Below are 8,511 nucleotides of genomic sequence, written 5' to 3' on the forward strand. Positions count from 1 at the left end.
GTAGCAAGAAGCATGGTTTGAAAATTCTATGATCCTTTAAAAGTGGAGTAACTATATACCTATGAAAGAATTTGAAAGTGAATAGGTTTCAATACTGAAAGTGAAGGATATTGGAAGAGGTATTTGAAAAGGCCAGAGCCAAGGTTTGGGGGAATTGGGAATGGAAGGCATAGAAAGCAAGAAGGTGCTTCAAAGGGAGACTGCAAATCGACCTACTTCAGAATTGTCAAGGGTCAATTCTACCAAGAGGTAACACTGTGGTCTGGGCTCTCGGCACTGTCTTGATGCATCTTGACATGCTCTGTTTTCCATTTATTTTGCAGGCCCTAAAGAGTGGGTCTTCGGATGTGAGGGTCGTGACTTTCTTGACAAAGGCCACATGATAAGGGACATCTCCACCAGTCTAGATGCTAAAAAGTCAGTTTCCTTTCCTGCATCTCAGTTTTCTGATTTCTGACCTCTAAGGTCCTTTTATGACTCTAAAATTTTATAATCATAAACTTTTGGAGGTTATTTGTATGAGAGCAGGATGCTCATCTACTTGGTTTCTTTGTATCCCCACTGTTTCTCTCTGGTCCTAATTGTGACTGAGGCTACTTAACTATGGTAGCTACCAAACTCCTCCTCCTCCTCCCCCCCCCCCCCCCCCCCCCCCATGGATTTGTTGTTGTTGAGTCATTTTCAATTGTGTCTAACTCTTTGTGACTCCATTTCCTTCACCAGATGAGGAAACTAAGGCAAACAGGGTTAACTGATTTGCCCAGGGTGTAACTAAAAAGTGTCTGAAGCCAGACTTAAAATCATGAAGATGAGTCGTCCTGACTCTAGGTCTGGTGCTCTATCCTAGATGCCCATGGGTTACCATGTGGGTATTTCTTGAGATGGCTTGGCTATTACAGGCCTCTGAGAGTATAAACAGGGAAAGCTTCACTCAAGTTTTCCGACCAATTTCACCTGAGCTTTGGAAAAGTTACCTTGATATAGTTCCTCTGGGATTCGTATTACTCCAAACCAGGTAACCCTCAGAAAGCCAGTTATTTCTCCAATTCCACAAACCATGGACATAGATGTGTGTGTGTGTGTGTGTGTGTGTGGTGTTTATATATGTATAAATGTTCCTGTGTGCTGTATATATATATCTTTACATCTTAGAATATCAGTCCCATGAAGGAAGGTATCATGACACATGTATCTTTCATATAGCACCGGAGCTACTCAGGAAATATTCAGCAAAAACAACAAGGTACAATCTCCTCTTGATTATTTGTAAGAGGCAAGGAGGGGGTGGTTGGATGGAACATGGACATTTGTGTTCCACAGATGAGCACATTTGAGCTATTTAGGTCAAACTACTTTCTCTACAGCACTGTCTTGTTCAAAGAGCATAGGACAGCAAATCAGGAAACCTGGCTGTGAGGAACAGATCTGTCACTAATTTGCCGTGTGATCTAGGGGGAATCATTTCAGTTCCTTGGCTGTTGCCTCCTTGTCTGTAAAATAAGAGGGTTTGGTCTGGATGCTCACTAAGGACCCTTCTTGCCTCATAGACCTCAACTGTTGCTCAGAATTGAACTGCTAAAAAAAGCAAGATGGACGGATTTGAATTTTGTATCTTTTTCTATTCTCTTCTTCCCTCGAAGGAGGCTGAAGACACAGAAAGAGGCAGAGAACCTGAATAATCCACCAACTGGATGATAGATTATCCCTTGAAAAAACTGAGGCTCCCCTGCTGTCAGATTTCTTTCTTGGGGGAATGGGGGAGCAAAGCAGTCCAAAGGCCAGTAGGATCAGGAAGAACATTTAATATCCAGAAAGTTACAGCCAAGTTTATTGAACAATAACCCATTTTCTTCACTTAGAAACAACAAAGAATCATTCTCTTTATTTCAGTGCCACAAAGAAACACTATTTATGATTTGTGCTGCCTGGTTATCAAGTCTCTTAACCAACTCTGCTTATTTTCTCGATGCTGATATTAGCACTCTGGGCAGGACACAACAATCTCTCTCTGGCAAGACTTTTTCTTTCTTTCTTTCCTTCTTATTTGTATTTATTGTGAGTTCTCGAATCAGAGGAATAAAGGAATGTGTTTGCACAAGGCAAGTGGGGTGATCAATCCCCTTCTATAGCCGGCCTATTTACTTGGGGTATGGCATTGTGTAAATATTTGCTGAATGATTTCTGGAGTGGCCTGTGTGAGTCCCTCCAACAAAGGCTTAATGGACCACCCCGAGGCACAGCTTTTGCCAACAAAAATGACTCAGAACCCTGAGGTATTTTCCAGGGAGGCTGATCAGGCTGGGAAAGTGACAGTCCGGGAAACCCTGGAGACCCATAAGCAACCAGGTAATTTAATTTGTCAATATCTCTGCAGCTTTCTGTCCATTCCACTTGAGGCAGAGATAACACAACACAGGACTTGTTGTTTTTTGCTTTTTAAAAGGGTGGGGAAAAAAACAACTCTAAAACAGTTCCATGGTGCAGGATAAAACATCTTAGCATCTCAAACAGTAACTTTGAAAGCAGAATGTTAAAAAAAAAAATACAAAGCAATCAGAGAATGTGTCACTAATGAATTCAATCACAGTAAAAGTCTATTTCCATTTCTACTGCCTGGCTTCTGTTCAAACAATTTCCAGTTGCAAATGTCATTCTGAGGGCCTCACACACCTTGTTAGGTATTAAGTTGCCTGACAAAGGTTTCAGGATCAAAAATTGAAAGTCAGGAGAAGGTGGCAGGAATAGCAATAATGTGGCTTTTGAAAGATGGGATGCCATTAAAGCAACTAGGTGTAGCCTCCTCATTTAAGGAATCTGGCAGAAGGGAACTGTGTGAAAACTTTAAGTGTTTTTTGTTTTTTGTTTTCAAGGGTGTTGTCATGACCTCCAATCTGATACAGGGGAGGAGGGAGTTAGAAGAGTGAAGGCTAGGGCTACTCCTTTTCCCTGGAGGGTAAGGTCAAGGTCGTTTTTTTTTTTAAACTTCTTACAGATAGTCTGAACAAATTGCAGGACTCCACCATAGGTGGAACCATGCCCAGCCTGACTTGGTGACTGTTTCTGGTTCACTGTTCTACCTATGGGAAATGAGAGGATCAAAGTAGATGATCTTATTTTCTAAACTTTTTTTATTATGGTCTAAACAAGTTCTGTGTTTGCCTGTTAGCAGCAGGACAATTTCTTGGTGTCCTCGGAGAAAACTTTTCTTACAGAAAGGGGGAAGCAGCAATTTGAATTCTTGGAAGTTGTCCCCATTGCCTGGCATCTGGCTGGTGCCCTGGCATGTTCAGAGGAGGTTTCACCCAGTTTGGGGACAATACCTCAGTAGCCTTCTTTACTAGAGACAGCTAGTTGGTATAGTCAATAAAATGCTAACTGAAGTCAGGAAGACTTGAGTTCAAATACTTCCTAGCTGTGGGACAGTGGGCAAATCCCTTAACCCCTGCCTGCCACAATTTCTTTTTCTGTAAAGTGTGGATAATAATAGCACCTACCTCCCAGGGTTGTTGGGAAGATAAAATGAGATAACATTTGCAAAGCATTTTGTAAATCTTAAGGCACTATATAAATGCTGGCTATTATTGCTGTTGTTATTATGGGAAAGAAGCCATAATCTCCATCCTAGAGAGAAACCCAAGCCTATTTAACTTAAACACTACAGGATGCAGTGCTAGATAGAGAAGCAATCTATTTTTTTCTTCTGAACAATTCAGAATATCATGCTAAGGGATCTGGACATCTGATGGGTCACAGAAGAGGGTCTGAACTTAAGTCTGTCCAAGCTGCTTCTCTTTCCCAGAAGCCCAAACAGCTGTCTATGGCTTGGTGAACTTCCTCTGGTGAAAGCAGGCCTCAACAACTGAACCCCAGGGTGATACTGTGACATTTCCTCCTGCCCCTTCCTCATTAGTTTTGTCCTGACTCCCAGAGATGACAGGAAGGCTTTGCTCTCCATCTTCATTATGGCTTGAAGTAAGCAGACAACGTGCCATTTGCTGTCTCTGATCTATAAAAGGCCAGTGGCAGACAGATCATTTTCTATTTCATTCCCCTAGGTGGTTCACCTGGGCTTTTAATAACTTCCAGTCCCATCCCACTCTCCTGGTTCCAAGACTGTCCTTTAAGAGTCTGTCCCTATATCATTTTGTTAGTTTAGAGTAAAAGGAATTTTAATCTATCCCCACCCCTCATTGCTAGGACTAACAGGAGAGGAATGGGCAGGGGAAGGAAATTCTTAAATTAAAAAAAAAATTAAATAATATTTATTTATTTTAAACATTCCTTTAAAAAAAATCAGTTCCAAATTCTTTTCTTCCCTTTTATCCCTCTCCCATTCATTAAGAAACCAATAAATGTGATACCAATTATACATATAAAATCATGCAAAACATATTTCCATATTAACCAAGTTGCAAAAAAAAAACCCCCAAAACCAAACGAAGAAAAATAAAGTAAAAAAAATTATGCTTAAATCTGCATTTAGACTCCACTTCTCTGGAGGTGGATAGTATTTTTCATCATAAGCCCTCCTTAACAGTCTTAGATCATTGTATTGATCAGAATCAGTTGATTACAATATTGCTGTTACTGTGTACAATGTTCTCCTGGTTCTGCTCACTTCACTTTGCATCATTTCATGTAAGTCTTTCAGGTGTTTCTGAAACCATTCAACTCATTATTTCTTATAGCACAGTAGTATTCCATCACAATCATATGCCACAACTTGTTTAGCCATCCCCCAAATTATGGTCATCCTAGGGGAAGGGAATTCTTAGTAATATCCTGAATCTTCTTCACTTTGTGGGATTTTACTTTTTAATAATCCAGAGGAAATATCCACATAGGGACTAATCAGAGAATTTCTATTACCCAACCTATTTATTCTTTATTCTTCTGTTCCTTTGGGGCATCAACTTTCTTTTTGGTTTCAGGTAAGAATCACTTTTTTCTTACCAGTCCTAATAATAATTCACATTTATATTATAACACTTCCTCCCACAACAACCATGTAAATTGGGTAGCAAAAGCATTTTTATCCTTATTACCAGAAGAGGAAACTGAGGTTTAATGGAAAATGAGGTTAAATAACTTGTCCAAGTTCACACAGCTAATAAATGTCAGAGCTAGGATGTATTTGTTAGACACACTATCTAGATGGAGGAAAATGGAGGCACCTGAACATAAGACATAGTCCTGCTTCCAGTTTTGTTTGTTTTTCCCTCACAGACTATTCCAAATCCCTAGAAAAGCCTCCCTTTCATAATTCACTGATTTGTGCTCTCCCCCCCCCCCCCCTTATTTAGCTCATAGTTTAAGGACCATCATTCTTCAGGAATCTTTCTTTCTTTAAGTCCAACTAGTCTCTAAACTGTCCCCACCCCCAACTAGATGCTTGATACAATGTGGTATAATGGAAATAATGTGGGACCTGGAGTCAGGGGAGGGCTACATTTGAATCCTGGCTCTGATACTTACTAGCTGTGTGAACCAGGGGAAATCAATGAGCTTCTCTGAGCCTCCATTCCTCCAGAATACTGCAACACCCTTATTTTTAGGAAAGTACTTCGTAGGCCTTCAAGTGTTGTATATAAATGTGACTTATCATCATCTGTACCCTTAACTTACTTTGGAACTTTATGGACTTGCATATCTTTCTGTTGAATGTGTTCCTCCTAGACAGAAAACTCCTTGTAGTTTGGTATGGTGTCAGTTCTTTATTATGTAGTGTATTTTATAAACTTTAGAGTTACATATATTTGTATTTGTGTGTGTATATATATGTATATATATAAACATACATGTATATACATATATACATTGTTCTCAGAGTCTTAGAGCTTCTGGATGCCTTTTGTATATGTGTATACAAACACAGTTATGTATATAGTGCTACACACAATAATAATGACAACTAGCATTTCTATAGTGCATTAAGATATCCAAAATGCTATGCATATGTTGCCTCATTTGTTGTCTCAGGTATAGCCAAGAAAATGCGCACTCGTTAAGGGTTCAGCTAGTTTCTAATTCACATTTCACAGAGTCAAATCCATTCTTCCAACAGGCATTTTGTGAGTCCTTACTATGTATACAGTATTATGGTAGATATTGTAGCTGATGTGGAGAAGCTGTAGAGGGACAGCTTTGGGTTTGCCAACTGGGACTGTACACAAGTGAAATGGGTTCCCTTGGACATAGTATATTCCCTGTCCCTGGAGGTTTTGAAGTGAAAGCTGAATGACCACTTGCTGGGGACACTATAGAAGGAATTTTGTATTTGGGTTAAGGTTAGAATAGATGGGCTACAAGTTTCCTTCAAAGTCTGAGAATTGCTGAAATGTGTTCTTATCCTGTAATTGAGCAGTATCCAAGATCAAGAGCTTCCAAGACCCTGGCTACTTCCAAGGTTCTTAAGAACTCCAAACATGAACTCACAATCCTAGGTATTCCCTCTATGTTTTCTGCAATAACAATTACTCCCACTTTCCTCCAAATGCCACTGCATTTAAGATGTCCAACATCCTCTCCATCAAACCCAAGGAAGGAGCAGAACAGAACAGTTTGGGTTGTTCTCTTGCTAGGGTTAGCTCTTGTAGAGAGCACTACTATGCACAAGGAAGAGCCCCAAGGACTAGAGCAGGAGAAGAGAAAAACAAATGGCCAAGTGCCTGGATAACTCAAAAGATAGGCAGTCCTTGGATAATGGGGAAATGGGCATATTCTGCTGACTCAGGCAGCAACAGGAGCCAAAGCAAGATGGCAAGCAGATGTGCACATCTTCATGGAGTTTGAGAAAAATGTGCAAAACTTGGTTTGAAAGGGTAGAGGCAAAAGTTAAGCCAAGCAAGGAAGTTGTGCTGAGTGAGTGGAATTGGACCCAATGCCCATCTGTTCTCCAGTAATGACAGGCTGATTACAGTCATCGGTCCAAGCCCAGGCAGGCGGCACCAGGAGGAAAATTTATGAATGGACCTTACACTCTGGTCACAGCTATCTAGCAGCTCTGGAAATCAGATCCAGATGGATAGCATTTTGTTAACTCCTCCTGACCGTTGCCTTTATGCTAATTATTGAGGCCCAAGAGAGAGAAGGAGCCTGTTTCCAAAGGCAAGAAGTCCATAATTGCTTCTTAATGTGTTTCCAAAATTCATCTGCACTTCTACCTCATCCCACAGATAGTGCTAACAGAAAAACTGAGAATGGAAGGAGTAAATGGGAGCTCAGAATGTCAGCAGCTCTAGCTCATGCCTTGGCACGTGCAGATGTGCTGTGTGGAACTTTGCATAGAAAGCTCTGCAAGATTCCTGAAAGCAGGGAATAAGTCAGGCTCAGGGCCTGCAAGCCTCTTTTACAGGGAAAACTCATTAATCACTGTTGTACTTATTGATATACTGAAAGTTGCTATAAACACAAGGACAAGTGTTATTGTTTTTTTCCCCCCTCTCTGAAAGCAACAATCCTGGCTGGTAAACAGGGAGATTCTTTCCTGTGAATGAAATCCTGTCCCTGGCATAGAATTTGGTGGAGAAAGGAACTGAGTGTGGCCTTTTCACTGAGGTGAAGTGATTTGTCCAAGGTCACATAGTGAGCTAATGGTAAAAATGGGGCTAGAACTCAGCTCTCCTGATTGCTGCATATAAAATCAAAGGTTTCAAATCCTTCTGCAAGTCACATCTCTCTGAGCCTCAGTTTCCTTACCCATAAATTTAGGAGATCATAGATAAATTTCTATCAGTTTTCACTCTGGAAGGGTACTTTAGAGATCTTGTTTAACCCCCACACTTTACAAAGGCCCACATAGCATAAATGATTTGCCAAGGTCATAAGGTAGGTAGCAGAGCAGGAACAGTTCTCTGTTTTAAAATACCTTTTAAATTCACTTTTTAAAGTTTTTAAATATCTCTCATGTTTAGCTCACTGTGATAAATGCCAAGAATCCCTAGACAAATTACCATATAGGATTTATTCCCAAGGAGTTTACAATCCATTGGGTTCTATATAGACATGGGGAGAAAAATGTTCTATTTTTTTTCTAGCTATGTGACCTTAGATAAGTCTCAGCTGGATAATATAAGGCAGAATTCAGCTTTCAAGCCTGAAAAAACAGAGGATTGGTCTATGTAATCTCTAAGGGGTATTCTACCACTGAAATTCTGTGCCTGCTTTTGGAAATAGTCTGGGTATGGCAGGGGTAATGACAACTTTTAGTTTAGGGAAAGAAATGAGCAGCGACTTTTCTGAGGGACTGAAGCCTTCCCAGGGTCTCTTAAGGGGGTGGTGTGAAAATCCTAAATTTAGGTTGGAAATACTGAAAAGGTATTTTAAAAGGACCTTCCCCCTCCCCTCTAGGGTGTACTATTTTAAAAAGTTTGAGGGCCTCTTAAAGATCTCAGAGGAACCTGGGCATTCATAGTTCTCTGCATAATCTTATTCTAGGCCTTGCTTTTCAGAGTTCCTCTCTGAATTTTCTTATGCTAGGCCTTGCTTTTCAGAGTTCCTCTCTGAATTTTC

At 40.4% G+C, this 8,511-nt stretch overlaps 1 protein-coding gene across 1 annotated transcript in view; it reads right to left on the reverse strand.

Moving 5' to 3' along the window:
• KIRREL3 (kirre like nephrin family adhesion molecule 3) overlaps positions 1-8,511 on the reverse strand; it is a 781,784-nt gene that overhangs the window by 349,777 nt on the left and 423,496 nt on the right. The window lies entirely within an intron of this gene.

This window comes from Petaurus breviceps, unplaced genomic scaffold (assembly GCF_028583685.1).
Source record: "Petaurus breviceps papuanus isolate PSGF00001 unplaced genomic scaffold, PetGlider_PUasm1.0 91133, whole genome shotgun sequence".
Classification (NCBI taxonomy): Eukaryota; Metazoa; Chordata; class Mammalia; order Diprotodontia; family Petauridae; genus Petaurus; species Petaurus breviceps.